Source organism: Schistocerca nitens, chromosome 1 (assembly GCF_023898315.1).
Source record: "Schistocerca nitens isolate TAMUIC-IGC-003100 chromosome 1, iqSchNite1.1, whole genome shotgun sequence".
Classification (NCBI taxonomy): Eukaryota; Metazoa; Arthropoda; class Insecta; order Orthoptera; family Acrididae; genus Schistocerca; species Schistocerca nitens.
This window is the reverse complement of record NC_064614.1, coordinates 1,211,359,604-1,211,386,698: the sequence shown is the minus strand read 5'-3', so window position 1 is coordinate 1,211,386,698 and position 27,095 is coordinate 1,211,359,604. Positions and strand designations below refer to the sequence as shown.

The 27,095-nt window shown below is 48.4% G+C and overlaps 37 non-coding genes across 37 annotated transcripts; all 37 read left to right on the top strand.

The window, feature by feature from the left end:
• The first annotated feature begins 390 nt into the window (after positions 1 to 390).
• Positions 391 to 463, top strand: Trnar-ccu (transfer RNA arginine (anticodon CCU)). The gene has a single exon. It is a non-coding gene; the product is annotated as a tRNA-Arg (tRNA).
• Positions 464 to 965: 502 nt separating this feature from the next.
• Trnar-ccu (transfer RNA arginine (anticodon CCU)) lies at positions 966 to 1,038 on the top strand. Its single transcript has one exon. It is a non-coding gene; the product is annotated as a tRNA-Arg (tRNA).
• Positions 1,039 to 1,540: 502 nt separating this feature from the next.
• Positions 1,541 to 1,613, top strand: Trnar-ccu (transfer RNA arginine (anticodon CCU)). The gene has a single exon. It is a non-coding gene; the product is annotated as a tRNA-Arg (tRNA).
• Positions 1,614 to 2,115: 502 nt separating this feature from the next.
• On the top strand, positions 2,116 to 2,188 carry Trnar-ccu (transfer RNA arginine (anticodon CCU)). Its single transcript has one exon. It is a non-coding gene; the product is annotated as a tRNA-Arg (tRNA).
• A 502-nt stretch (positions 2,189 to 2,690) lies between these two features.
• On the top strand, positions 2,691 to 2,763 carry Trnar-ccu (transfer RNA arginine (anticodon CCU)). Its single transcript has one exon. It is a non-coding gene; the product is annotated as a tRNA-Arg (tRNA).
• Positions 2,764 to 3,265: 502 nt separating this feature from the next.
• On the top strand, positions 3,266 to 3,338 carry Trnar-ccu (transfer RNA arginine (anticodon CCU)). The gene has a single exon. It is a non-coding gene; the product is annotated as a tRNA-Arg (tRNA).
• Positions 3,339 to 3,840: 502 nt separating this feature from the next.
• Positions 3,841 to 3,913, top strand: Trnar-ccu (transfer RNA arginine (anticodon CCU)). The gene has a single exon. It is a non-coding gene; the product is annotated as a tRNA-Arg (tRNA).
• Positions 3,914 to 4,415: 502 nt separating this feature from the next.
• Trnar-ccu (transfer RNA arginine (anticodon CCU)) lies at positions 4,416 to 4,488 on the top strand. The gene has a single exon. It is a non-coding gene; the product is annotated as a tRNA-Arg (tRNA).
• Positions 4,489 to 4,990: 502 nt separating this feature from the next.
• Trnar-ccu (transfer RNA arginine (anticodon CCU)) lies at positions 4,991 to 5,063 on the top strand. The gene has a single exon. It is a non-coding gene; the product is annotated as a tRNA-Arg (tRNA).
• A 502-nt stretch (positions 5,064 to 5,565) lies between these two features.
• Positions 5,566 to 5,638, top strand: Trnar-ccu (transfer RNA arginine (anticodon CCU)). Its single transcript has one exon. It is a non-coding gene; the product is annotated as a tRNA-Arg (tRNA).
• A 502-nt stretch (positions 5,639 to 6,140) lies between these two features.
• Trnar-ccu (transfer RNA arginine (anticodon CCU)) lies at positions 6,141 to 6,213 on the top strand. The gene has a single exon. It is a non-coding gene; the product is annotated as a tRNA-Arg (tRNA).
• Positions 6,214 to 6,715: 502 nt separating this feature from the next.
• Positions 6,716 to 6,788, top strand: Trnar-ccu (transfer RNA arginine (anticodon CCU)). The gene has a single exon. It is a non-coding gene; the product is annotated as a tRNA-Arg (tRNA).
• Positions 6,789 to 7,290: 502 nt separating this feature from the next.
• Positions 7,291 to 7,363, top strand: Trnar-ccu (transfer RNA arginine (anticodon CCU)). Its single transcript has one exon. It is a non-coding gene; the product is annotated as a tRNA-Arg (tRNA).
• A 502-nt stretch (positions 7,364 to 7,865) lies between these two features.
• Trnar-ccu (transfer RNA arginine (anticodon CCU)) lies at positions 7,866 to 7,938 on the top strand. Its single transcript has one exon. It is a non-coding gene; the product is annotated as a tRNA-Arg (tRNA).
• A 502-nt stretch (positions 7,939 to 8,440) lies between these two features.
• On the top strand, positions 8,441 to 8,513 carry Trnar-ccu (transfer RNA arginine (anticodon CCU)). Its single transcript has one exon. It is a non-coding gene; the product is annotated as a tRNA-Arg (tRNA).
• A 502-nt stretch (positions 8,514 to 9,015) lies between these two features.
• Positions 9,016 to 9,088, top strand: Trnar-ccu (transfer RNA arginine (anticodon CCU)). The gene has a single exon. It is a non-coding gene; the product is annotated as a tRNA-Arg (tRNA).
• Positions 9,089 to 9,590: 502 nt separating this feature from the next.
• On the top strand, positions 9,591 to 9,663 carry Trnar-ccu (transfer RNA arginine (anticodon CCU)). The gene has a single exon. It is a non-coding gene; the product is annotated as a tRNA-Arg (tRNA).
• A 6,322-nt stretch (positions 9,664 to 15,985) lies between these two features.
• Trnar-ccu (transfer RNA arginine (anticodon CCU)) lies at positions 15,986 to 16,058 on the top strand. The gene has a single exon. It is a non-coding gene; the product is annotated as a tRNA-Arg (tRNA).
• A 502-nt stretch (positions 16,059 to 16,560) lies between these two features.
• Trnar-ccu (transfer RNA arginine (anticodon CCU)) lies at positions 16,561 to 16,633 on the top strand. Its single transcript has one exon. It is a non-coding gene; the product is annotated as a tRNA-Arg (tRNA).
• Positions 16,634 to 17,135: 502 nt separating this feature from the next.
• Positions 17,136 to 17,208, top strand: Trnar-ccu (transfer RNA arginine (anticodon CCU)). The gene has a single exon. It is a non-coding gene; the product is annotated as a tRNA-Arg (tRNA).
• Positions 17,209 to 17,710: 502 nt separating this feature from the next.
• Positions 17,711 to 17,783, top strand: Trnar-ccu (transfer RNA arginine (anticodon CCU)). Its single transcript has one exon. It is a non-coding gene; the product is annotated as a tRNA-Arg (tRNA).
• A 502-nt stretch (positions 17,784 to 18,285) lies between these two features.
• Positions 18,286 to 18,358, top strand: Trnar-ccu (transfer RNA arginine (anticodon CCU)). The gene has a single exon. It is a non-coding gene; the product is annotated as a tRNA-Arg (tRNA).
• A 502-nt stretch (positions 18,359 to 18,860) lies between these two features.
• On the top strand, positions 18,861 to 18,933 carry Trnar-ccu (transfer RNA arginine (anticodon CCU)). The gene has a single exon. It is a non-coding gene; the product is annotated as a tRNA-Arg (tRNA).
• Positions 18,934 to 19,435: 502 nt separating this feature from the next.
• Trnar-ccu (transfer RNA arginine (anticodon CCU)) lies at positions 19,436 to 19,508 on the top strand. The gene has a single exon. It is a non-coding gene; the product is annotated as a tRNA-Arg (tRNA).
• Positions 19,509 to 20,010: 502 nt separating this feature from the next.
• Trnar-ccu (transfer RNA arginine (anticodon CCU)) lies at positions 20,011 to 20,083 on the top strand. The gene has a single exon. It is a non-coding gene; the product is annotated as a tRNA-Arg (tRNA).
• A 502-nt stretch (positions 20,084 to 20,585) lies between these two features.
• Positions 20,586 to 20,658, top strand: Trnar-ccu (transfer RNA arginine (anticodon CCU)). The gene has a single exon. It is a non-coding gene; the product is annotated as a tRNA-Arg (tRNA).
• Positions 20,659 to 21,160: 502 nt separating this feature from the next.
• On the top strand, positions 21,161 to 21,233 carry Trnar-ccu (transfer RNA arginine (anticodon CCU)). Its single transcript has one exon. It is a non-coding gene; the product is annotated as a tRNA-Arg (tRNA).
• Positions 21,234 to 21,735: 502 nt separating this feature from the next.
• Positions 21,736 to 21,808, top strand: Trnar-ccu (transfer RNA arginine (anticodon CCU)). The gene has a single exon. It is a non-coding gene; the product is annotated as a tRNA-Arg (tRNA).
• A 502-nt stretch (positions 21,809 to 22,310) lies between these two features.
• Trnar-ccu (transfer RNA arginine (anticodon CCU)) lies at positions 22,311 to 22,383 on the top strand. Its single transcript has one exon. It is a non-coding gene; the product is annotated as a tRNA-Arg (tRNA).
• Positions 22,384 to 22,885: 502 nt separating this feature from the next.
• Trnar-ccu (transfer RNA arginine (anticodon CCU)) lies at positions 22,886 to 22,958 on the top strand. The gene has a single exon. It is a non-coding gene; the product is annotated as a tRNA-Arg (tRNA).
• Positions 22,959 to 23,460: 502 nt separating this feature from the next.
• Positions 23,461 to 23,533, top strand: Trnar-ccu (transfer RNA arginine (anticodon CCU)). Its single transcript has one exon. It is a non-coding gene; the product is annotated as a tRNA-Arg (tRNA).
• Positions 23,534 to 24,035: 502 nt separating this feature from the next.
• Positions 24,036 to 24,108, top strand: Trnar-ccu (transfer RNA arginine (anticodon CCU)). Its single transcript has one exon. It is a non-coding gene; the product is annotated as a tRNA-Arg (tRNA).
• A 502-nt stretch (positions 24,109 to 24,610) lies between these two features.
• Trnar-ccu (transfer RNA arginine (anticodon CCU)) lies at positions 24,611 to 24,683 on the top strand. The gene has a single exon. It is a non-coding gene; the product is annotated as a tRNA-Arg (tRNA).
• Positions 24,684 to 25,185: 502 nt separating this feature from the next.
• Positions 25,186 to 25,258, top strand: Trnar-ccu (transfer RNA arginine (anticodon CCU)). Its single transcript has one exon. It is a non-coding gene; the product is annotated as a tRNA-Arg (tRNA).
• Positions 25,259 to 25,760: 502 nt separating this feature from the next.
• On the top strand, positions 25,761 to 25,833 carry Trnar-ccu (transfer RNA arginine (anticodon CCU)). Its single transcript has one exon. It is a non-coding gene; the product is annotated as a tRNA-Arg (tRNA).
• A 502-nt stretch (positions 25,834 to 26,335) lies between these two features.
• On the top strand, positions 26,336 to 26,408 carry Trnar-ccu (transfer RNA arginine (anticodon CCU)). The gene has a single exon. It is a non-coding gene; the product is annotated as a tRNA-Arg (tRNA).
• A 502-nt stretch (positions 26,409 to 26,910) lies between these two features.
• On the top strand, positions 26,911 to 26,983 carry Trnar-ccu (transfer RNA arginine (anticodon CCU)). Its single transcript has one exon. It is a non-coding gene; the product is annotated as a tRNA-Arg (tRNA).
• The last annotated feature ends 112 nt before the right edge of the window (positions 26,984 to 27,095 follow it).

Below are 27,095 nucleotides of genomic sequence, written 5' to 3'. Positions count from 1 at the left end.
ATACGCATTTACTGACAACCTGAAACGGAACGACGGCCATTATCAATCGACCTGTTAGCTGTGAAAGTGTTTCAAAGCGTGATGGCGCTGTGAAAGCAAACGCTATTTTAAAATTACTTGTTGGTAAACAGTATGACCCATATGAATACTCAGTTAACTGTCTTGTGTGCCGGACTTGGAGTTCACAAGGGGAATGGCCTAAGACGGCAGGTATAAGAATTGCCAACAGAAAGTAGGTGCCTGGACTTGGATACGTCTGAGTATGTACAGGAACACAGGAAAGGCTCATGCGACGTCCTGACTCTCTGCAGACGCAGAGTAGCGCATCAGGAAGGGTACACTTGGAAAGTGTCGATTTGAGCGAGCACACCGGCGGCTTAGCGCCAGTCAGCCTCTGTGGCCTAATGGATAAGGCATCGGTCTCCTAAACCGGGGATTGTGGGTTCGAGTCCCACCAGAGGTACACGTTTTACTCACTGGGGCAAAATCACTCTCACCACATACAGGTGTAATAGTTGAGAAAGTTGGCGTTTCTGAGTGCTTACAGGTATCACAGGTATCACGACGATATGAAAATACGCATTTACTGACAACCTGAAACGGAACGACGGCCATTATCAATCGACCGGTTAGCTGTGAAAGTGTTTCAAAGCGTGATGGCGCTGTGAAAGCAAACGCTATTTTAAAATTACTTGTTGGTAAACAGTATGACCCATATGAATACTCAGTTAACTGTCTTGTGTGCCGGACTTGGAGTTCACAAGGGGAATGGCCTAAGACGGCAGGTATAAGAATTGCCAACAGAAAGTAGGTGCCTGGACTTGGATACGTCTGAGTATGTACAGGAACACAGGAAAGGCTCATGCGACGTCCTGACTCTCTGCAGACGCAGAGTAGCGCATCAGGAAGGGTACACTTGGAAAGTGTCGATTTGAGCGAGCACACCGGCGGCTTAGCGCCAGTCAGCCTCTGTGGCCTAATGGATAAGGCATCGGTCTCCTAAACCGGGGATTGTGGGTTCGAGTCCCACCAGAGGTACACGTTTTACTCACTGGGGCAAAATCACTCTCACCACATACAGGTGTAATAGTTGAGAAAGTTGGCGTTTCTGAGTGCTTACAGGTATCACAGGTATCACGACGATATGAAAATACGCATTTACTGACAACCTGAAACGGAACGACGGCCATTATCAATCGACCTGTTAGCTGTGAAAGTGTTTCAAAGCGTGATGGCGCTGTGAAAGCAAACGCTATTTTAAAATTACTTGTTGGTAAACAGTATGACCCATATGAATACTCAGTTAACTGTCTTGTGTGCCGGACTTGGAGTTCACAAGGGGAATGGCCTAAGACGGCAGGTATAAGAATTGCCAACAGAAAGTAGGTGCCTGGACTTGGATACGTCTGAGTATGTACAGGAACACAGGAAAGGCTCATGCGACGTCCTGACTCTCTGCAGACGCAGAGTAGCGCATCAGGAAGGGTACACTTGGAAAGTGTCGATTTGAGCGAGCACACCGGCGGCTTAGCGCCAGTCAGCCTCTGTGGCCTAATGGATAAGGCATCGGTCTCCTAAACCGGGGATTGTGGGTTCGAGTCCCACCAGAGGTACACGTTTTACTCACTGGGGCAAAATCACTCTCACCACATACAGGTGTAATAGTTGAGAAAGTTGGCGTTTCTGAGTGCTTACAGGTATCACAGGTATCACGACGATATGAAAATACGCATTTACTGACAACCTGAAACGGAACGACGGCCATTATCAATCGACCTGTTAGCTGTGAAAGTGTTTCAAAGCGTGATGGCGCTGTGAAAGCAAACGCTATTTTAAAATTACTTGTTGGTAAACAGTATGACCCATATGAATACTCAGTTAACTGTCTTGTGTGCCGGACTTGGAGTTCACAAGGGGAATGGCCTAAGACGGCAGGTATAAGAATTGCCAACAGAAAGTAGGTGCCTGGACTTGGATACGTCTGAGTATGTACAGGAACACAGGAAAGGCTCATGCGACGTCCTGACTCTCTGCAGACGCAGAGTAGCGCATCAGGAAGGGTACACTTGGAAAGTGTCGATTTGAGCGAGCACACCGGCGGCTTAGCGCCAGTCAGCCTCTGTGGCCTAATGGATAAGGCATCGGTCTCCTAAACCGGGGATTGTGGGTTCGAGTCCCACCAGAGGTACACGTTTTACTCACTGGGGCAAAATCACTCTCACCACATACAGGTGTAATAGTTGAGAAAGTTGGCGTTTCTGAGTGCTTACAGGTATCACAGGTATCACGACGATATGAAAATACGCATTTACTGACAACCTGAAGCGGAACGACGGCCATTATCAATCGACCTGTTAGCTGTGAAAGTGTTTCAAAGCGTGATGGCGCTGTGAAAGCAAACGCTATTTTAAAATTACTTGTTGGTAAACAGTATGACCCATATGAATACTCAGTTAACTGTCTTGTGTGCCGGACTTGGAGTTCACAAGGGGAATGGCCTAAGACGGCAGGTATAAGAATTGCCAACAGAAAGTAGGTGCCTGGACTTGGATACGTCTGAGTATGTACAGGAACACAGGAAAGGCTCATGCGACGTCCTGACTCTCTGCAGACGCAGAGTAGCGCATCAGGAAGGGTACACTTGGAAAGTGTCGATTTGAGCGAGCACACCGGCGGCTTAGCGCCAGTCAGCCTCTGTGGCCTAATGGATAAGGCATCGGTCTCCTAAACCGGGGATTGTGGGTTCGAGTCCCACCAGAGGTACACGTTTTACTCACTGGGGCAAAATCACTCTCACCACATGCAGGTGTAATAGTTGAGAAAGTTGGCGTTTCTGAGTGCTTACAGGTATCACAGGTATCACGACGATATGAAAATACGCATTTACTGACAACCTGAAACGGAACGACGGCCATTATCAATCGACCTGTTAGCTGTGAAAGTGTTTCAAAGCGTGATGGCGCTGTGAAAGCAAACGCTATTTTAAAATTACTTGTTGGTAAACAGTATGACCCATATGAATACTCAGTTAACTGTCTTGTGTGCCGGACTTGGAGTTCACAAGGGGAATGGCCTAAGACGGCAGGTATAAGAATTGCCAACAGAAAGTAGGTGCCTGGACTTGGATACGTCTGAGTATGTACAGGAACACAGGAAAGGCTCATGCGACGTCCTGACTCTCTGCAGACGCAGAGTAGCGCATCAGGAAGGGTACACTTGGAAAGTGTCGATTTGAGCGAGCACACCGGCGGCTTAGCGCCAGTCAGCCTCTGTGGCCTAATGGATAAGGCATCGGTCTCCTAAACCGGGGATTGTGGGTTCGAGTCCCACCAGAGGTACACGTTTTACTCACTGGGGCAAAATCACTCTCACCACATACAGGTGTAATAGTTGAGAAAGTTGGCGTTTCTGAGTGCTTACAGGTATCACAGGTATCACGACGATATGAAAATACGCATTTACTGACAACCTGAAACGGAACGACGGCCATTATCAATCGACCTGTTAGCTGTGAAAGTGTTTCAAAGCGTGATGGCGCTGTGAAAGCAAACGCTATTTTAAAATTACTTGTTGGTAAACAGTATGACCCATATGAATACTCAGTTAACTGTCTTGTGTGCCGGACTTGGAGTTCACAAGGGGAATGGCCTAAGACGGCAGGTATAAGAATTGCCAACAGAAAGTAGGTGCCTGGACTTGGATACGTCTGAGTATGTACAGGAACACAGGAAAGGCTCATGCGACGTCCTGACTCTCTGCAGACGCAGAGTAGCGCATCAGGAAGGGTACACTTGGAAAGTGTCGATTTGAGCGAGCACACCGGCGGCTTAGCGCCAGTCAGCCTCTGTGGCCTAATGGATAAGGCATCGGTCTCCTAAACCGGGGATTGTGGGTTCGAGTCCCACCAGAGGTACACGTTTTACTCACTGGGGCAAAATCACTCTCACCACATACAGGTGTAATAGTTGAGAAAGTTGGCGTTTCTGAGTGCTTACAGGTATCACAGGTATCACGACGATATGAAAATACGCATTTACTGACAACCTGAAACGGAACGACGGCCATTATCAATCGACCTGTTAGCTGTGAAAGTGTTTCAAAGCGTGATGGCGCTGTGAAAGCAAACGCTATTTTAAAATTACTTGTTGGTAAACAGTATGACCCATATGAATACTCAGTTAACTGTCTTGTGTGCCGGACTTGGAGTTCACAAGGGGAATGGCCTAAGACGGCAGGTATAAGAATTGCCAACAGAAAGTAGGTGCCTGGACTTGGATACGTCTGAGTATGTACAGGAACACAGGAAAGGCTCATGCGACGTCCTGACTCTCTGCAGACGCAGAGTAGCGCATCAGGAAGGGTACACTTGGAAAGTGTCGATTTGAGCGAGCACACCGGCGGCTTAGCGCCAGTCAGCCTCTGTGGCCTAATGGATAAGGCATCGGTCTCCTAAACCGGGGATTGTGGGTTCGAGTCCCACCAGAGGTACACGTTTTACTCACTGGGGCAAAATCACTCTCACCACATACAGGTGTAATAGTTGAGAAAGTTGGCGTTTCTGAGTGCTTACAGGTATCACAGGTATCACGACGATATGAAAATACGCATTTACTGACAACCTGAAACGGAACGACGGCCATTATCAATCGACCTGTTAGCTGTGAAAGTGTTTCAAAGCGTGATGGCGCTGTGAAAGCAAACGCTATTTTAAAATTACTTGTTGGTAAACAGTATGACCCATATGAATACTCAGTTAACTGTCTTGTGTGCCGGACTTGGAGTTCACAAGGGGAATGGCCTAAGACGGCAGGTATAAGAATTGCCAACAGAAAGTAGGTGCCTGGACTTGGATACGTCTGAGTATGTACAGGAACACAGGAAAGGCTCATGCGACGTCCTGACTCTCTGCAGACGCAGAGTAGCGCATCAGGAAGGGTACACTTGGAAAGTGTCGATTTGAGCGAGCACACCGGCGGCTTAGCGCCAGTCAGCCTCTGTGGCCTAATGGATAAGGCATCGGTCTCCTAAACCGGGGATTGTGGGTTCGAGTCCCACCAGAGGTACACGTTTTACTCACTGGGGCAAAATCACTCTCACCACATACAGGTGTAATAGTTGAGAAAGTTGGCGTTTCTGAGTGCTTACAGGTATCACAGGTATCACGACGATATGAAAATACGCATTTACTGACAACCTGAAACGGAACGACGGCCATTATCAATCGACCTGTTAGCTGTGAAAGTGTTTCAAAGCGTGATGGCGCTGTGAAAGCAAACGCTATTTTAAAATTACTTGTTGGTAAACAGTATGACCCATATGAATACTCAGTTAACTGTCTTGTGTGCCGGACTTGGAGTTCACAAGGGGAATGGCCTAAGACGGCAGGTATAAGAATTGCCAACAGAAAGTAGGTGCCTGGACTTGGATACGTCTGAGTATGTACAGGAACACAGGAAAGGCTCATGCGACGTCCTGACTCTCTGCAGACGCAGAGTAGCGCATCAGGAAGGGTACACTTGGAAAGTGTCGATTTGAGCGAGCACACCGGCGGCTTAGCGCCAGTCAGCCTCTGTGGCCTAATGGATAAGGCATCGGTCTCCTAAACCGGGGATTGTGGGTTCGAGTCCCACCAGAGGTACACGTTTTACTCACTGGGGCAAAATCACTCTCACCACATACAGGTGTAATAGTTGAGAAAGTTGGCGTTTCTGAGTGCTTACAGGTATCACAGGTATCACGACGATATGAAAATACGCATTTACTGACAACCTGAAACGGAACGACGGCCATTATCAATCGACCTGTTAGCTGTGAAAGTGTTTCAAAGCGTGATGGCGCTGTGAAAGCAAACGCTATTTTAAAATTACTTGTTGGTAAACAGTATGACCCATATGAATACTCAGTTAACTGTCTTGTGTGCCGGACTTGGAGTTCACAAGGGGAATGGCCTAAGACGGCAGGTATAAGAATTGCCAACAGAAAGTAGGTGCCTGGACTTGGATACGTCTGAGTATGTACAGGAACACAGGAAAGGCTCATGCGACGTCCTGACTCTCTGCAGACGCAGAGTAGCGCATCAGGAAGGGTACACTTGGAAAGTGTCGATTTGAGCGAGCACACCGGCGGCTTAGCGCCAGTCAGCCTCTGTGGCCTAATGGATAAGGCATCGGTCTCCTAAACCGGGGATTGTGGGTTCGAGTCCCACCAGAGGTACACGTTTTACTCACTGGGGCAAAATCACTCTCACCACATACAGGTGTAATAGTTGAGAAAGTTGGCGTTTCTGAGTGCTTACAGGTATCACAGGTATCACGACGATATGAAAATACGCATTTACTGACAACCTGAAACGGAACGACGGCCATTATCAATCGACCTGTTAGCTGTGAAAGTGTTTCAAAGCGTGATGGCGCTGTGAAAGCAAACGCTATTTTAAAATTACTTGTTGGTAAACAGTATGACCCATATGAATACTCAGTTAACTGTCTTGTGTGCCGGACTTGGAGTTCACAAGGGGAATGGCCTAAGACGGCAGGTATAAGAATTGCCAACAGAAAGTAGGTGCCTGGACTTGGATACGTCTGAGTATGTACAGGAACACAGGAAAGGCTCATGCGACGTCCTGACTCTCTGCAGACGCAGAGTAGCGCATCAGGAAGGGTACACTTGGAAAGTGTCGATTTGAGCGAGCACACCGGCGGCTTAGCGCCAGTCAGCCTCTGTGGCCTAATGGATAAGGCATCGGTCTCCTAAACCGGGGATTGTGGGTTCGAGTCCCACCAGAGGTACACGTTTTACTCACTGGGGCAAAATCACTCTCACCACATACAGGTGTAATAGTTGAGAAAGTTGGCGTTTCTGAGTGCTTACAGGTATCACAGGTATCACGACGATATGAAAATACGCATTTACTGACAACCTGAAACGGAACGACGGCCATTATCAATCGACCTGTTAGCTGTGAAAGTGTTTCAAAGCGTGATGGCGCTGTGAAAGCAAACGCTATTTTAAAATTACTTGTTGGTAAACAGTATGACCCATATGAATACTCAGTTAACTGTCTTGTGTGCCGGACTTGGAGTTCACAAGGGGAATGGCCTAAGACGGCAGGTATAAGAATTGCCAACAGAAAGTAGGTGCCTGGACTTGGATACGTCTGAGTATGTACAGGAACACAGGAAAGGCTCATGCGACGTCCTGACTCTCTGCAGACGCAGAGTAGCGCATCAGGAAGGGTACACTTGGAAAGTGTCGATTTGAGCGAGCACACCGGCGGCTTAGCGCCAGTCAGCCTCTGTGGCCTAATGGATAAGGCATCGGTCTCCTAAACCGGGGATTGTGGGTTCGAGTACCACCAGAGGTACACGTTTTACTCACTGGGGCAAAATCACTCTCACCACATACAGGTGTAATAGTTGAGAAAGTTGGCGTTTCTGAGTGCTTACAGGTATCACAGGTATCACGACGATATGAAAATACGCATTTACTGACAACCTGAAACGGAACGACGGCCATTATCAATCGACCTGTTAGCTGTGAAAGTGTTTCAAAGCGTGATGGCGCTGTGAAAGCAAACGCTATTTTAAAATTACTTGTTGGTAAACAGTATGACCCATATGAATACTCAGTTAACTGTCTTGTGTGCCGGACTTGGAGTTCACAAGGGGAATGGCCTAAGACGGCAGGTATAAGAATTGCCAACAGAAAGTAGGTGCCTGGACTTGGATACGTCTGAGTATGTACAGGAACACAGGAAAGGCTCATGCGACGTCCTGACTCTCTGCAGACGCAGAGTAGCGCATCAGGAAGGGTACACTTGGAAAGTGTCGATTTGAGCGAGCACACCGGCGGCTTAGCGCCAGTCAGCCTCTGTGGCCTAATGGATAAGGCATCGGTCTCCTAAACCGGGGATTGTGGGTTCGAGTCCCACCAGAGGTACACGTTTTACTCACTGGAGCAAAATCACTCTCACCACATACAGGTGTAATAGTTGAGAAAGTTGGCGTTTCTGAGTGCTTACAGGTATCACAGGTATCACGACGATATGAAAATACGCATTTACTGACAACCTGAAACGGAACGACGGCCATTATCAATCGACCTGTTAGCTGTGAAAGTGTTTCAAAGCGTGATGGCGCTGTGAAAGCAAACGCTATTTTAAAATTACTTGTTGGTAAACAGTATGACCCATATGAATACTCAGTTAACTGTCTTGTGTGCCGGACTTGGAGTTCACAAGGGGAATGGCCTAAGACGGCAGGTATAAGAATTGCCAACAGAAAGTAGGTGCCTGGACTTGGATACGTCTGAGTATGTACAGGAACACAGGAAAGGCTCATGCGACGTCCTGACTCTCTGCAGACGCAGAGTAGCGCATCAGGAAGGGTACACTTGGAAAGTGTCGATTTGAGCGAGCACACCGGCGGCTTAGCGCCAGTCAGCCTCTGTGGCCTAATGGATAAGGCATCGGTCTCCTAAACCGGGGATTGTGGGTTCGAGTACCACCAGAGGTACACGTTTTACTCACTGGGGCAAAATCACTCTCACCACATACAGGTGTAATAGTTGAGAAAGTTGGCGTTTCTGAGTGCTTACAGGTATCACAGGTATCACGACGATATGAAAATACGCATTTACTGACAACCTGAAACGGAACGACGGCCATTATCAATCGACCTGTTAGCTGTGAAAGTGTTTCAAAGCGTGATGGCGCTGTGAAAGCAAACGCTATTTTAAAATTACTTGTTGGTAAACAGTATGACCCATATGAATACTCAGTTAACTGTCTTGTGTGCCGGACTTGGAGTTCACAAGGGGAATGGCCTAAGACGGCAGGTATAAGAATTGCCAACAGAAAGTAGGTGCCTGGACTTGGATACGTCTGAGTATGTACAGGAACACAGGAAAGGCTCATGCGACGTCCTGACTCTCTGCAGACGCAGAGTAGCGCATCAGGAAGGGTACACTTGGAAAGTGTCGATTTGAGCGAGCACACCGGCGGCTTAGCGCCAGTCAGCCTCTGTGGCCTAATGGATAAGGCATCGGTCTCCTAAACCGGGGATTGTGGGTTCGAGTCCCACCAGAGGTACACGTTTTACTCACTGGGGCAAAATCACTCTCACCACATACAGGTGTAATAGTTGAGAAAGTTGGCGTTTCTGAGTGCTTACAGGTATCACAGGTATCACGACGATATGAAAATACGCATTTACTGACAACCTGAAACGGAACGACGGCCATTATCAATCGACCTGTTAGCTGTGAAAGTGTTTCAAAGCGTGATGGCGCTGTGAAAGCAAACGCTATTTTAAAATTACTTGTTGGTAAACAGTATGACCCATATGAATACTCAGTTAACTGTCTTGTGTGCCGGATTTGGAGTTCACAAGGGGAATGGCCTAAGACGGCAGGTATAAGAATTGCCAACAGAAAGTAGGTGCCTGGACTTGGATACGTCTGAGTATGTACAGGAACACAGGAAAGGCTCATGCGACGTCCTGACTCTCTGCAGACGCAGAGTAGCGCATCAGGAAGGGTACACTTGGAAAGTGTCGATTTGAGCGAGCACACCGGCGGCTTAGCGCCAGTCAGCCTCTGTGGCCTAATGGATAAGGCATCGGTCTCCTAAACCGGGGATTGTGGGTTCGAGTCCCACCAGAGGTACACGTTTTACTCACTGGGGCAAAATCACTCTCACCACATACAGGTGTAATAGTTGAGAAAGTTGGCGTTTCTGAGTGCTTACAGGTATCACAGGTATCACGACGATATGAAAATACGCATTTACTGACAACCTGAAACGGAACGACGGCCATTATCAATCGACCTGTTAGCTGTGAAAGTGTTTCAAAGCGTGATGGCGCTGTGAAAGCAAACGCTATTTTAAAATTACTTGTTGGTAAACAGTATGACCCATATGAATACTCAGTTAACTGTCTTGTGTGCCGGACTTGGAGTTCACAAGGGGAATGGCCTAAGACGGCAGGTATAAGAATTGCCAACAGAAAGTAGGTGCCTGGACTTGGATACGTCTGAGTATGTACAGGAACACAGGAAAGGCTCATGCGACGTCCTGACTCTCTGCAGACGCAGAGTAGCGCATCAGGAAGGGTACACTTGGAAAGTGTCGATTTGAGCGAGCACACCGGCGGCTTAGCGCCAGTCAGCCTCTGTGGCCTAATGGACGAGTCTACTCGCGGCTGGCGAGGTGCGCGGACGTGTGCTGTTTACGTCCTTGCTGTTCCGGGCCAGCGCCGAGGCGAGTGGTGAGTAAACGCGGTGGGACTAGCCGTTTTCTCGAGGACGTTAGTCATGTACGCGTGATAAAGATGGAATCTCATTTCCGTAAGGACACTCTGAAATTTAGTTTCGACGACCATTATGCACGACCTAAGCCATACGAAATAGAGGCCTTTTTACGCGATGTAGTGAAGTTACAATTTGCCGACGTTATCGGGATCCATCTGTCGATAGTTAGCCGAACAGTCTATGTGAAGATGGCGAACGCAGACTGCTGTGCACGAGTAATAGCCTCCTCGGGAGGTCGATTTAAGTTCACCCATTGTGACGGTCATGTGGGGGATGTGACGGTTGAAATGGCGGGACTTGGGGTCCGGACCATTCGGATCTTTGAACTTCCGTTTGAGGTGCCTGCAGGGCAGGTCAATACTGTTCTTACTACCTATGGGACGGTCTTAAGTAATACAGCGGAGAAGTGGACAACTTTCACTACCTTCCCTGTTCTCAATGGGGTGCGGCAGGTCAAAATTGATCTTCGGCGTCACGTCCCTTCATATATATACGTCGGTGGATGTAGAGCCATTGTCATGTATGACGGGCAACCCCGAACGTGCTCAGGTTGTGGTAAGGAAGGCCATGTTCGCTCAGACTGCATGCAGAGGAGGATAGCGCAGTTACCAGTGGGAGAGGCCGTGCGCTCTGCGAATATGCAGACGTTGCCGGTCAGTTACGTTGCAGCAGTCAGGGGACCGGAACCGGACCACTCAGCTGTAGAGGAGGCGGCTCCTCGCACGTCACCACCTGAGAACCACGATGCGCCCATGGTCGCGAACCGGATAGAGGCGACAGACTTCTCCGCTGCCCCGTCGGAGCAACGGGTAACTCCCGATGACGAGGGCCATGCCGCAATTGCTGCGGCTGACAACGTCGTACTTCAGGATTCGGAGGACCCGCAGGAACCGGACCAGACCGTATCTTCCGATAGCGAGATGAGCCGACCACGGCACTCTCCCCGCAGACGCAAAAAACAACGGATTGCGCCCCCGAACGCGGACCAGACGGCGAAGGAGGTGCGTGAAAAGGCTCAGCGGGTTGGCCGCACTCTTGGAGGAACTCCGGTCGCACAGGACGATGGCGTCCACCAGGTCCTCATTCCGGCAGGCATTCTTGCGACGGCCGAGCCATCTAACCCCCCCACCGAACAGATGATAGTGGACGCGACACGGGAGGTGATCCCGCATGACATACCCATGCAGACACTTGACGGCGACACGGCGTCGGTTGGACTCCGGGAGACCGGCAACTGGGCCGATGATGTGGAAAGCGTTCCACCAGGAGGGGACTTGAATGACGACCCTATGGTTGGTGTGGGGACGGCGATTATGCGCGGGGTCAGAGATGATACGGATGGGATTCCCATCCGCCACAGCGACCAGTAATCTCTAGTGCGTGCAGTCACAGACAAGGCCTTCCTCCCTTCCATCAGCGAATGACATCTGCACAAGCATACAGGATAGGCACTGTTAACATCAACAGTATCAGCAGCAATCTCAAGCTGCAGACCTTACGTGACATGTTATACGCCGCCGAACTCGACGTGGTCTTACTACAAGAGGTGAAGAACGTAGACCTCGCCACGATTGGTGGATATATAGCCTTCACTCACCCCGGGACTGTGCAAGACCTTGGAACAGCCATCCTTACAAAGGAAGGGATATTAGCGACTGACGTAGAGTACCTCCCAACGGCGAGAGGCATGGCGCTCACCATTTACGATACTCGTATTGTCAACGTCTATGCCCCTTCAGGCACTGGTAACAGACCAGAACGGGCGGTATTTTTTAAAGATGCTATTGCACCTTTGCTTGTAGGCCATTACGACCACATTATCTTCGGTGGCGACTACAACTGCGTCCTATCCCCGAAAGACCAGACGCCACATTTTAACACTTGTCCGGATCTAGCGGCTATAATACGGGACTTTCATTTTATTGATACCTGGGAACACGTCAATGGCGATAGGCCAGGATTCACGCATGTCACGACACACTCCGCCAGCCGACTAGATCGTATTTACGTAACGCTGGATTTAAGTCGCAGACTTTTGCAGACGGAGATATGGCCGACCGTCTTCTCTGACCACGCGGCGTACATTTGTACACTCAACCTCCAACGACAAGGGACGTACCGTGGAAGAGGATACTGGAAGTTGAATGTCTCGCTTTTGGACGAACAGGCCTGCCATGAACTCTTTGCTGCGTCTTGGGCAGCTTGTGAGAGACGGTTTTCTCAATATGCCTCGGCGCTGGAGTGGTGGCTCACTTGTGCAAAACCGACAATCAGGAAGGCCTTTATGCGATACTCCCGTGAAAGGAAGGAGTGGTACACCAGGACGGTCGAGTTCTATTTCCAGGTCCTTCGAGACTTATACCGCCCGGACGCGTCGATTATAGACAATCACCAGGAAATCCAACGAATAAAAGCCACGATTACGGCTTTGACGCGTCAAAAGCTCATCGGATGCAAAGTCAGGGCGCGCCTTCGTGACGGTGTCGCAGGCGAGCACCCTTCCATCTATCACGTGCTTAAGGAGCGGACAGGTCGCCGCAGGAAGCTAATCACTGAACTACGGACGGAGGACGGATGTTTGTTGTTGCAGCAACGCGAGATAGCAGCTGAGCTGAAGCACTATTATGCGACGCTTTACGCTGCTGGCCCTGTGGCTCGCGAGGCGATGGAGGCTTTACTGTCGGGTATAACCCGCAAGGTGAATCAGACGGAAGCAAATCAATTGTTGGCTGAACCAACTGAAGAGGACGTAGAAGATGCGCTGCTGACGGGCCCTGCGAACAAGTCACCAGGTCCGGACGGTCTACCGGTGGAATTCTATCGCACATTTAAACGACTGTTGTTACCGAAACTGACGTGCATATGCCAGGAATTAATGGACCCCGACAAAGACATCCCGCGACAATTCAGTGAGGGCCTGATCATACCGGTTCCTAAGTCGCCATTGGCGAAATCCGCAAAACACTACCGCCCGCTCACACTTTTAAACTGTGATTATAAGATCTTTGCAAGGATTATAGCTAGGAGACTCAAACCGGTGATGAACACGGTCACAGCCCCGCCACATACGAGTGTCGGTATAGGCCGCAACATTCACGACACCTTGTGTGACTATCGCGACATCATAGCGATAGCTGCCGCCTGTAGAATTCCGTGCGCCTTGATTGCTCTCGATTTTGACAAAGCATTCGACCGTGTGAACCATGAGTATTTACTGAAAACCATGCAGACTATGAACTTCCCCCACCGCTTCCTCACCATCATCGCACGTCTGCTGCGCCACTCCCAGTCAACGATTTTGCTCAACGGGCGATCAGTGGGGCCGATAACTCTCGAAAGTTCGGTCAGACAGGGCTGCCCTATGTCGATGGCGCTGTTTGCTATCGCCATCGAGCCACTATTAACAGCGCTGAACACACACCTCCAGGGTGTCCTGATGTATGGTCACAAGTTTGTATGCCGCGCCTACGCGGATGATGTGGCCTTTCTTGTGCGAACCACGGCTGAGATTCAGACGGCGATGGACATAGTAGAGCAGTATAGGAAGGCGGCGGGGGCTCAGTTGAATGTAATGAAGTCCGGTGTCCTGAACATCGGACGTGGATTGAGGACCCCAATTCCTGGACAGATAAAGGTGATCACGGTCATGAAGTGCTTGGGAGTGAAGTTTACTCGTGACATCCGACGCACGATTGCAATCAATTACAAAGACTTACTGAATACAGTGCGCGCGAGCATACGTCAACATACCCTCAGATCGCTGGACGAAATACAACGTGTGGCCTTGGTGAACGTTTATCTCGTCTCTAAAATTAACTATGTGGCACGCGTACTCCCACTACCCCTCCCGATGGCAAGCAGATTGTTAGCTGCCTTCGGCCACTTTGTCAGCCGCGGCCACATTTTCAAAGTGAAATATTCTACGTTGACTCTACCGACGACGTCAGGTGGTCTCAACCTCATCGACGTTTATACGAAGACACGGGCCCTGTACGTCAGTTCTACATATGGCAGATGGAAGAATTCGCCTAATAGCATCACCACCCTTCTATTGAACGAAATTAAGCCGGCTAATCTTGACGCGCCTGTGGATGTTCATCACATAACAGACGACCTTCACCATCTCAAGCAATTTTTGGTTGATTATAGCTACATACGCATGGGGATGCCAGAGGCACAAATAGTCACAGTGCGAGCCGTGTACAAATATTTGATCACGACGCACGCTCGAAACAATATTGAAGCTAAGTACCCCGAGGCAGTCTGGCCACGTATATGGAGAAGTGTTCATCATCCACATTTGCCAACGGGGGCGAGAGCATTGTGGTACTACGTGGTCAATAGGAAACTTCCCACGACCTCCCGATTACATTCGATACATTTGGCTGATACTTCCCTTTGTGCAACCTGTAACGTGCAAGATACTGATGAACACAAATTCGTATGCGGTACGGCGCATGATATCTGGATAGCGGTTAGAAACCTATTGGCATTTCTACAACGCACGTCCCCGCAAGCCATCACCCTTAAGAGTCTACTTCTACCGGACGATGACCTTTACCCTACCACGAAACGAAATGCCGTAACATGGCTGAAAGGACAAGCAATATATTATATTTTTACAAACTCAGAACGAAGTATTGGAGATTTTTCGACATATTTACAAACACAGCACGATGGACTTCGCAGACTTCCACATTATAAACAGGAATACGCAAATTTTCTCATCAAAGCGATCATGGATCCCCCACAGACTTGGAGAGTGTCAAGCTAAGAGTAGACGAGATAGGAAAGTACAGGGAAGAGACAAAACGATGAAACGAGAAGAACATGCACCGGTGTGAACACACTGCAACACGTGAAGCCGACCCTTACAGTTTTCCGACGTACGGGGGACACTAAGTAAAGCTGCAACAGGTAATTCGAGAAACATCACGAACCAACACAGTGCCGATGGAGACGGCACATACAGAGGATTACTTCACGGCGATGGCATTAATGGGTATCAGCCACTCCTCCCTTTTGTTTTCATTTACTTTATGTTATAACGGTTAACAACTACAAAAAAAAAAAAAAAAAAAAAAATTAAAAAAAAATTCAACAAAAAAAAAAAAAAATGGATAAGGCATCGGTCTCCTAAACCGGGGATTGTGGGTTCGAGTCCCACCAGAGGTACACGTTTTACTCACTGGGGCAAAATCACTCTCACCACATACAGGTGTAATAGTTGAGAAAGTTGGTGTTTCTGAGTGCTTACAGGTATCACAGGTATCACGACGATATGAAAATACGCCCTTACTGGCAACCTGAAACGGAACGACGGCCATTATCAATCGACCTGTTAGCTGTGAAAGTGTTTCAAAGCGTGATGGCGCTGTGAAAGCAAACGCTATTTTAAAATTACTTGTTGGTAAACAGTATGACCCATATGAATACTCAGTTAACTGTCTTGTGTGCAGGACTTGGAGTTCTGAAGGGGAATGGCCTAAGACGGCAGGTATAAGAATTGCCAACAGAAAGTAGGTGCCTGGACATGGATACGTCTGAGTATGTACAGGCACACAGGAAAGGCTCATGCGACGTCCTGACTCTCTGCAGACGTAGAGTAGCGCACCAGGAAGGGTACACTTGGAAAGTGTCTATTTGAGCGAGCACACCGCAAGCTTAGCGCCAGTCAGCCTCTGTGGCCTAATGGATAAGGCATCGGTCTCCTAAACCGGGGATTGTGGGTTCGAGTCCCACCAGAGGTACACGTTTTACTCACTGGGGCAAAATCACTCTCACCACATACAGGTGTAATAGTTGAGAAAGTTGGTGTTTCTGAGTGCTTACAGGTATCACAGGTATCACGACGATATGAAAATACGCCCTTACTGGCAACCTGAAACGGAACGACGGCCATTATCAATCGACCTGTTAGCTGTGAAAGTGTTTCAAAGCGTGATGGCGCTGTGAAAGCAAACGCTATTTTAAAATTACTTGTTGGTAAACAGTATGACCCATATGAATACTCAGTTAACTGTCTTGTGTGCAGGACTTGGAGTTCTGAAGGGGAATGGCCTAAGACGGCAGGTATAAGAATTGCCAACAGAAAGTAGGTGCCTGGACATGGATACGTCTGAGTATGTACAGGCACACAGGAAAGGCTCATGCGACGTCCTGACTCTCTGCAGACGTAGAGTAGCGCACCAGGAAGGGTACACTTGGAAAGTGTCTATTTGAGCGAGCACACCGCAAGCTTAGCGCCAGTCAGCCTCTGTGGCCTAATGGATAAGGCATCGGTCTCCTAAACCGGGGATTGTGGGTTCGAGTCCCACCAGAGGTACACGTTTTACTCACTGGGGCAAAATCACTCTCACCACATACAGGTGTAATAGTTGAGAAAGTTGGTGTTTCTGAGTGCTTACAGGTATCACAGGTATCACGACGATATGAAAATACGCCCTTACTGGCAACCTGAAACGGAACGACGGCCATTATCAATCGACCTGTTAGCTGTGAAAGTGTTTCAAAGCGTGATGGCGCTGTGAAAGCAAACGCTATTTTAAAATTACTTGTTGGTAAACAGTATGACCCATATGAATACTCAGTTAACTGTCTTGTGTGCAGGACTTGGAGTTCTGAAGGGGAATGGCCTAAGACGGCAGGTATAAGAATTGCCAACAGAAAGTAGGTGCCTGGACATGGATACGTCTGAGTATGTACAGGCACACAGGAAAGGCTCATGCGACGTCCTGACTCTCTGCAGACGTAGAGTAGCGCACCAGGAAGGGTACACTTGGAAAGTGTCTATTTGAGCGAGCACACCGCAAGCTTAGCGCCAGTCAGCCTCTGTGGCCTAATGGATAAGGCATCGGTCTCCTAAACCTGGGATTGTGGGTTCGAGTCCCACCAGAGGTACACGTTTTACTCACTGGGGCAAAATCACTCTCACCACATACAGGTGTAATAGTTGAGAAAGTTGGTGTTTCTGAGTGCTTACAGGTATCACAGGTATCACGACGATATGAAAATACGCCCTTACTGGCAACCTGAAACGGAACGACGGCCATTATCAATCGACCTGTTAGCTGTGAAAGTGTTTCAAAGCGTGATGGCGCTGTGAAAGCAAACGCTATTTTAAAATTACTTGTTGGTAAACAGTATGACCCATATGAATACTCAGTTAACTGTCTTGTGTGCAGGACTTGGAGTTCTGAAGGGGAATGGCCTAAGACGGCAGGTATAAGAATTGCCAACAGAAAGTAGGTGCCTGGACATGGATACGTCTGAGTATGTACAGGCACACAGGAAAGGCTCATGCGACGTCCTGACTCTCTGCAGACGTAGAGTAGCGCACCAGGAAGGGTACACTTGGAAAGTGTCTATTTGAGCGAGCACACCGCAAGCTTAGCGCCAGTCAGCCTCTGTGGCCTAATGGATAAGGCATCGGTCTCCTAAACCGGGGATTGTGGGTTCGAGTCCCACCAGAGGTACACGTTTTACTCACTGGGGCAAAATCACTCTCACCACATACAGGTGTAATAGTTGAGAAAGTTGGTGTTTCTGAGTGCTTACAGGTATCACAGGTATCACGACGATATGAAAATACGCCCTTACTGGCAACCTGAAACGGAACGACGGCCATTATCAATCGACCTGTTAGCTGTGAAAGTGTTTCAAAGCGTGATGGCGCTGTGAAAGCAAACGCTATTTTAAAATTACTTGTTGGTAAACAGTATGACCCATATGAATACTCAGTTAACTGTCTTGTGTGCAGGACTTGGAGTTCTGAAGGGGAATGGCCTAAGACGGCAGGTATAAGAATTGCCAACAGAAAGTAGGTGCCTGGACATGGATACGTCTGAGTATGTACAGGCACACAGGAAAGGCTCATGCGACGTCCTGACTCTCTGCAGACGTAGAGTAGCGCACCAGGAAGGGTACACTTGGAAAGTGTCTATTTGAGCGAGCACACCGCAAGCTTAGCGCCAGTCAGCCTCTGTGGCCTAATGGATAAGGCATCGGTCTCCTAAACCGGGGATTGTGGGTTCGAGTCCCACCAGAGGTACACGTTTTACTCACTGGGGCAAAATCACTCTCACCACATACAGGTGTAATAGTTGAGAAAGTTGGTGTTTCTGAGTGCTTACAGGTATCACAGGTATCACGACGATATGAAAATACGCCCTTACTGGCAACCTGAAACGGAACGACGGCCATTATCAATCGACCTGTTAGCTGTGAAAGTGTTTCAAAGCGTGATGGCGCTGTGAAAGCAAACGCTATTTTAAAATTACTTGTTGGTAAACAGTATGACCCATATGAATACTCAGTTAACTGTCTTGTGTGCAGGACTTGGAGTTCTGAAGGGGAATGGCCTAAGACGGCAGGTATAAGAATTGCCAACAGAAAGTAGGTGCCTGGACATGGATACGTCTGAGTATGTACAGGCACACAGGAAAGGCTCATGCGACGTCCTGACTCTCTGCAGACGTAGAGTAGCGCACCAGGAAGGGTACACTTGGAAAGTGTCTATTTGAGCGAGCACACCGCAAGCTTAGCGCCAGTCAGCCTCTGTGGCCTAATGGATAAGGCATCGGTCTCCTAAACCGGGGATTGTGGGTTCGAGTCCCACCAGAGGTACACGTTTTACTCACTGGGGCAAAATCACTCTCACCACATACAGGTGTAATAGTTGAGAAAGTTGGTGTTTCTGAGTGCTTACAGGTATCACAGGTATCACGACGATATGAAAATACGCCCTTACTGGCAACCTGAAACGGAACGACGGCCATTATCAATCGACCTGTTAGCTGTGAAAGTGTTTCAAAGCGTGATGGCGCTGTGAAAGCAAACGCTATTTTAAAATTACTTGTTGGTAAACAGTATGACCCATATGAATACTCAGTTAACTGTCTTGTGTGCAGGACTTGGAGTTCTGAAGGGGAATGGCCTAAGACGGCAGGTATAAGAATTGCCAACAGAAAGTAGGTGCCTGGACATGGATACGTCTGAGTATGTACAGGCACACAGGAAAGGCTCATGCGACGTCCTGACTCTCTGCAGACGTAGAGTAGCGCACCAGGAAGGGTACACTTGGAAAGTGTCTATTTGAGCGAGCACACCGCAAGCTTAGCGCCAGTCAGCCTCTGTGGCCTAATGGATAAGGCATCGGTCTCCTAAACCGGGGATTGTGGGTTCGAGTCCCACCAGAGGTACACGTTTTACTCACTGGGGCAAAATCACTCTCACCACATACAGGTGTAATAGTTGAGAAAGTTGGTGTTTCTGAGTGCTTACAGGTATCACAGGTATCACGACGATATGAAAATACGCCCTTACTGGCAACCTGAAACGGAACGACGGCCATTATCAATCGACCTGTTAGCTGTGAAAGTGTTTCAAAGCGTGATGGCGCTGTGAAAGCAAACGCTATTTTAAAATTACTTGTTGGTAAACAGTATGACCCATATGAATACTCAGTTAACTGTCTTGTGTGCAGGACTTGGAGTTCTGAAGGGGAATGGCCTAAGACGGCAGGTATAAGAATTGCCAACAGAAAGTAGGTGCCTGGACATGGATACGTCTGAGTATGTACAGGCACACAGGAAAGGCTCATGCGACGTCCTGACTCTCTGCAGACGTAGAGTAGCGCACCAGGAAGGGTACACTTGGAAAGTGTCTATTTGAGCGAGCACACCGCAAGCTTAGCGCCAGTCAGCCTCTGTGGCCTAATGGATAAGGCATCGGTCTCCTAAACCGGGGATTGTGGGTTCGAGTCCCACCAGAGGTACACGTTTTACTCACTGGGGCAAAATCACTCTCACCACATACAGGTGTAATAGTTGAGAAAGTTGGTGTTTCTGAGTGCTTACAGGTATCACAGGTATCACGACGATATGAAAATACGCCCTTACTGGCAACCTGAAACGGAACGACGGCCATTATCAATCGACCTGTTAGCTGTGAAAGTGTTTCAAAGCGTGATGGCGCTGTGAAAGCAAACGCTATTTTAAAATTACTTGTTGGTAAACAGTATGACCCATATGAATACTCAGTTAACTGTCTTGTGTGCAGGACTTGGAGTTCTGAAGGGGAATGGCCTAAGACGGCAGGTATAAGAATTGCCAACAGAAAGTAGGTGCCTGGACATGGATACGTCTGAGTATGTACAGGCACACAGGAAAGGCTCATGCGACGTCCTGACTCTCTGCAGACGTAAAGTAGCGCACCAGGAAGGGTACACTTGGAAAGTGTCTATTTGAGCGAGCACACCGCAAGCTTAGCGCCAGTCAGCCTCTGTGGCCTAATGGATAAGGCATCGGTCTCCTAAACCGGGGATTGTGGGTTCGAGTCCCACCAGAGGTACACGTTTTACTCACTGGGGCAAAATCACTCTCACCACATACAGGTGTAATAGTTGAGAAAGTTGGTGTTTCTGAGTGCTTACAGGTATCACAGGTATCACGACGATATGAAAATACGCCCTTACTGGCAACCTGAAACGGAACGACGGCCATTATCAATCGACCTGTTAGCTGTGAAAGTGTTTCAAATCGTGATGGCGCTGTGAAAGCAAACGCTATTTTAAAATTACTTGTTGGTAAACAGTATGACCCATATGAATACTCAGTTAACTGTCTTGTGTGCAGGACTTGGAGTTCTGAAGGGGAATGGCCTAAGACGGCAGGTATAAGAATTGCCAACAGAAAGTAGGTGCCTGGACATGGATACGTCTGAGTATGTACAGGCACACAGGAAAGGCTCATGCGACGTCCTGACTCTCTGCAGACGTAGAGTAGCGCACCAGGAAGGGTACACTTGGAAAGTGTCTATTTGAGCGAGCACACCGCAAGCTTAGCGCCAGTCAGCCTCTGTGGCCTAATGGATAAGGCATCGGTCTCCTAAACCGGGGATTGTGGGTTCGAGTCCCACCAGAGGTACACGTTTTACTCACTGGGGCAAAATCACTCTCACCACATACAGGTGTAATAGTTGAGAAAGTTGGTGTTTCTGAGTGCTTACAGGTATCACAGGTATCACGACGATATGAAAATACGCCCTTACTGGCAACCTGAAACGGAACGACGGCCATTATCAATCGACCTGTTAGCTGTGAAAGTGTTTCAAAGCGTGATGGCGCTGTGAAAGCAAACGCTATTTTAAAATTACTTGTTGGTAAACAGTATGACCCATATGAATACTCAGTTAACTGTCTTGTGTGCAGGACTTGGAGTTCTGAAGGGGAATGGCCTAAGACGGCAGGTATAAGAATTGCCAACAGAAAGTAGGTGCCTGGACATGGATACGTCTGAGTATGTACAGGCACACAGGAAAGGCTCATGCGACGTCCTGACTCTCTGCAGACGTAGAGTAGCGCACCAGGAAGGGTACACTTGGAAAGTGTCTATTTGAGCGAGCACACCGCAAGCTTAGCGCCAGTCAGCCTCTGTGGCCTAATGGATAAGGCATCGGTCTCCTAAACCGGGGATTGTGGGTTCGAGTCCCACCAGAGGTACACGTTTTACTCACTGGGGCAAAATCACTCTCACCACATACAGGTGTAATAGTTGAGAAAGTTGGTGTTTCTGAGTGCTTACAGGTATCACAGGTATCACGACGATATGAAAATACGCCCTTACTGGCAACCTGAAACGGAACGACGGCCATTATCAATCGACCTGTTAGCTGTGAAAGTGTTTCAAAGCGTGATGGCGCTGTGAAAGCAAACGCTATTTTAAAATTACTTGTTGGTAAACAGTATGACCCATATGAATACTCAGTTAACTGTCTTGTGTGCAGGACTTGGAGTTCTGAAGGGGAATGGCCTAAGACGGCAGGTATAAGAATTGCCAACAGAAAGTAGGTGCCTGGACATGGATACGTCTGAGTATGTACAGGCACACAGGAAAGGCTCATGCGACGTCCTGACTCTCTGCAGACGTAGAGTAGCGCACCAGGAAGGGTACACTTGGAAAGTGTCTATTTGAGCGAGCACACCGCAAGCTTAGCGCCAGTCAGCCTCTGTGGCCTAATGGATAAGGCATCGGTCTCCTAAACCGGGGATTGTGGGTTCGAGTCCCACCAGAGGTACACGTTTTACTCACTGGGGCAAAATCACTCTCACCACATACAGGTGTAATAGTTGAGAAAGTTGGTGTTTCTGAGTGCTTACAGGTATCACAGGTATCACGACGATATGAAAATACGCCCTTACTGGCAACCTGAAACGGAACGACGGCCATTATCAATCGACCTGTTAGCTGTGAAAGTGTTTCAAAGCGTGATGGCGCTGTGAAAGCAAACGCTATTTTAAAATTACTTGTTGGTAAACAGTATGACCCATATGAATACTCAGTTAACTGTCTTGTGTGCAGGACTTGGAGTTCTGAAGGGGAATGGCCTAAGACGGCAGGTATAAGAATTGCCAACAGAAAGTAGGTGCCTGGACATGGATACGTCTGAGTATGTACAGGCACACAGGAAAGGCTCATGCGACGTCCTGACTCTCTGCAGACGTAGAGTAGCGCACCAGGAAGGGTACACTTGGAAAGTGTCTATTTGAGCGAGCACACCGCAAGCTTAGCGCCAGTCAGCCTCTGTGGCCTAATGGATAAGGCATCGGTCTCCTAAACCGGGGATTGTGGGTTCGAGTCCCACCAGAGGTACACGTTTTACTCACTGGGGCAAAATCACTCTCACCACATACAGGTGTAATAGTTGAGAAAGTTGGTGTTTCTGAGTGCTTACAGGTATCACAGGTATCACGACGATATGAAAATACGCCCTTACTGGCAACCTGAAACGGAACGACGGCCATTATCAATCGACCTGTTAGCTGTGAAAGTGTTTCAAAGCGTGATGGCGCTGTGAAAGCAAACGCTATTTTAAAATTACTTGTTGGTAAACAGTATGACCCATATGAATACTCAGTTAACTGTCTTGTGTGCAGGACTTGGAGTTCTGAAGGGGAATGGCCTAAGACGGCAGGTATAAGAATTGCCAACAGAAAGTAGGTGCCTGGACATGGATACGTCTGAGTATGTACAGGCACACAGGAAAGGCTCATGCGACGTCCTGACTCTCTGCAGACGTAGAGTAGCGCACCAGGAAGGGTACACTTGGAAAGTGTCTATTTGAGCGAGCACACCGCAAGCTTAGCGCCAGTCAGCCTCTGTGGCCTAATGGATAAGGCATCGGTCTCCTAAACCGGGGATTGTGGGTTCGAGTCCCACCAGAGGTACACGTTTTACTCACTGGGGCAAAATCACTCTCACCACATACAGGTGTAATAGTTGAGAAAGTTGGTGTTTCTGAGTGCTTACAGGTATCACAGGTATCACGACGATATGAAAATACGCCCTTACTGGCAACCTGAAACGGAACGACGGCCATTATCAATCGACCTGTTAGCTGTGAAAGTGTTTCAAAGCGTGATGGCGCTGTGAAAGCAAACGCTATTTTAAAATTACTTGTTGGTAAACAGTATGACCCATATGAATACTCAGTTAACTGTCTTGTGTGCAGGACTTGGAGTTCTGAAGGGGAATGGCCTAAGACGGCAGGTATAAGAATTGCCAACAGAAAGTAGGTGCCTGGACATGGATACGTCTGAGTATGTACAGGCACACAGGAAAGGCTCATGCGACGTCCTGACTCTCTGCAGACGTAGAGTAGCGCACCAGGAAGGGTACACTTGGAAAGTGTCTATTTGAGCGAGCACACCGCAAGCTTAGCGCCAGTCAGCCTCTGTGGCCTAATGGATAAGGCATCGGTCTCCTAAACCGGGGATTGTGGGTTCGAGTCCCACCAGAGGTACACGTTTTACTCACTGGGGCAAAATCACTCTCACCACATACAGGTGTAATAGTTGAGAAAGTTGGTGTTTCTGAGTGCTTACAGGTATCACAGGTATCACGACGATATGAAAATACGCCCTTACTGGCAACCTGAAACGGAACGACGGCCATTATCAATCGACCTGTTAGCTGTGAAAGTGTTTCAAAGCGTGATGGCGCTGTGAAAGCAAACGCTATTTTAAAATTACTTGTTGGTAAACAGTATGACCCATATGAATACTCAGTTAACTGTCTTGTGTGCAGGACTTGGAGTTCTGAAGGGGAATGGCCTAAGACGGCAGGTATAAGAATTGCCAACAGAAAGTAGGTGCCTGGACATGGATACGTCTGAGTATGTACAGGCACACAGGAAAGGCTCATGCGACGTCCTGACTCTCTGCAGACGTAGAGTAGCGCACCAGGAAGGGTACACTTGGAAAGTGTCTATTTGAGCGAGCACACCGCAAGCTTAGCGCCAGTCAGCCTCTGTGGCCTAATGGATAAGGCATCGGTTTCCTAAACCGGGGATTGTGGGTTCGAGTCCCACCAGAGGTACACGTTTTACTCACTGGGGCAAAATCACTCTCACCACATACAGGTGTAATAGTTGAGAAAGTTGGTGTTTCTGAGTGCTTACAGGTATCACAGGTATCACGACGATATGAAAATACGCCCTTACTGGCAACCTGAAACGGAACGACGGCCATTATCAATCGACCTGTTAGCTGTGAAAGTGTTTCAAAGCGTGATGGCGCTGTGAAAGCAAACGCTATTTTAAAATTACTTGTTGGTAAACAGTATGACCCATATGAATACTCAGTTAACTGTCTTGTGTGCAGGACTTGGAGTTCTGAAGGGGAATGGCCTAAGACGGCAGGTATAAGAATTGCCAACAGAAAGTAGGTGCCTGGACATGGATACGTCTGAGTATGTACAGGCACACAGGAAAGGCTCATGCGACGTCCTGACTCTCTGCAGACGTAGAGTAGCGCACCAGGAAGGGTACACTTGGAAAGTGTCTATTTGAGCGAGCACACCGCAAGCTTAGCGCCAGTCAGCCTCTGTGGCCTAATGGATAAGGCATTGGTCTCCTAAACCGGGGATTGTGGGTTCGAGTCCCACCAGAGGTACACGTTTTACTCACTGGGGCAAAATCACTCTCACCACATACAGGTGTAATAGTTGAGAAAGTTGGTGTTTCTGAGTGCTTACAGGTATCACAGGTATCACGACGATATGAAAATACGCCCTTACTGGCAACCTGAAACGGAACGACGGCCATTATCAATCGACCTGTTAGCTGTGAAAGTGTTTCAAAGCGTGATGGCGCTGTGAAAGCAAACGCTATTTTAAAATTACTTGTTGGTAAACAGTATGACCCATATGAATACTCAGTTAACTGTCTTGTGTGCAGGACTTGGAGTTCTGAAGGGGAATGGCCTAAGACGGCAGGTATAAGAATTGCCAACAGAAAGTAGGTGCCTGGACATGGATACGTCTGAGTATGTACAGGCACACAGGAAAGGCTCATGCGACGTCCTGACTCTCTGCAGACGTAGAGTAGCGCACCAGGAAGGGTACACTTGGAAAGTGTCTATTTGAGCGAGCACACCGCAAGCTTAGCGCCAGTCAGCCTCTGTGGCCTAATGGATAAGGCATCGGTTTCCTAAACCGGGGATTGTGGGTTCGAGTCCCACCAGAGGTACACGTTTTACTCACTGGGGCAAAATCACTCTCACCACATACAGGTGTAATAGTTGAGAAAGTTGGTGTTTCTGAGTGCTTACAGGTATCACAGGTATCACGACGATATGAAAATACGCCCTTACTGGCAACCTGAAACGGAACGACGGCCATTATCAATCGACCTGTTAGCTGTGAAAGTGTTTCAAAGCGTGATGGCGCTGTGAAAGCAAACGCTATTTTAAAATTACTTGTTGGTAAACAGTATGACCCATATGAATACTCAGTTAACTGTCTTGTGTGCAGGACTTGGAGTTCTGAAGGGGAATGGCCTAAGACGGCAGGTATAAGAATTGCCAACAGAAAGTAGGTGCCTGGACATGGATACGTCTGAGTATGTACAGGCACACAGGAAAGGCTCATGCGACGTCCTGACTCTCTGCAGACGTAGAGTAGCGCACCAGGAAGGGTACACTTGGAAAGTGTCTATTTGAGCGAGCACACCGCAAGCTTAGCGCCAGTCAGCCTCTGTGGCCTAATGGATAAGGCATCGGTCTCCTAAACCGGGGATTGTGGGTTCGAGTCCCACCAGAGGTACACGTTTTACTCACTGGGGCAAAATCACTCTCACCACATACAGGTGTAATAGTTGAGAAAGTTGGTGTTTCTGAGTGCTTACAGGTATCACAGGTATCACGACGATATGAAAATACGCCCTTACTGGCAACCTGAAACGGAACGACGGCCATTATCAATCGACCTGTTAGCTGTGAAAGTGTTTCAAAGCGTGATGGCGCTGTGAAAGCAAACGCTATTTTAAAATTACTTGTTGGTAAACAGTATGACCCATATGAATACTCAGTTAACTGTCTTGTGTGCAGGACTTGGAGTTCTGAAGGGGAATGGCCTAAGACGGCAGGTATAAGAATTGCCAACAGAAAGTAGGTGCCTGGACATGGATACGTCTGAGTATGTACAGGCACACAGGAAAGGCTCATGCGACGTCCTGACTCTCTGCAGACGTAGAGTAGCGCACCAGGAAGGGTACACTTGGAAAGTGTCTATTTGAGCGAGCACACCGCAAGCTCAGCGCCAGTCAGCCTCTGTGGCCTAATGGATAAGGCATCGGTCTCCTAAACCGGGGATTGTGGGTTCGAGTCCCACCAGAGGTACACGTTTTACTCACTGGGGCAAAATCACTCTCACCACATACAGGTGTAATAGTTGAGAAAGTTGGTGTTTCTGAGTGCTTACAGGTATCACAGGTATCACGACGATATGAAA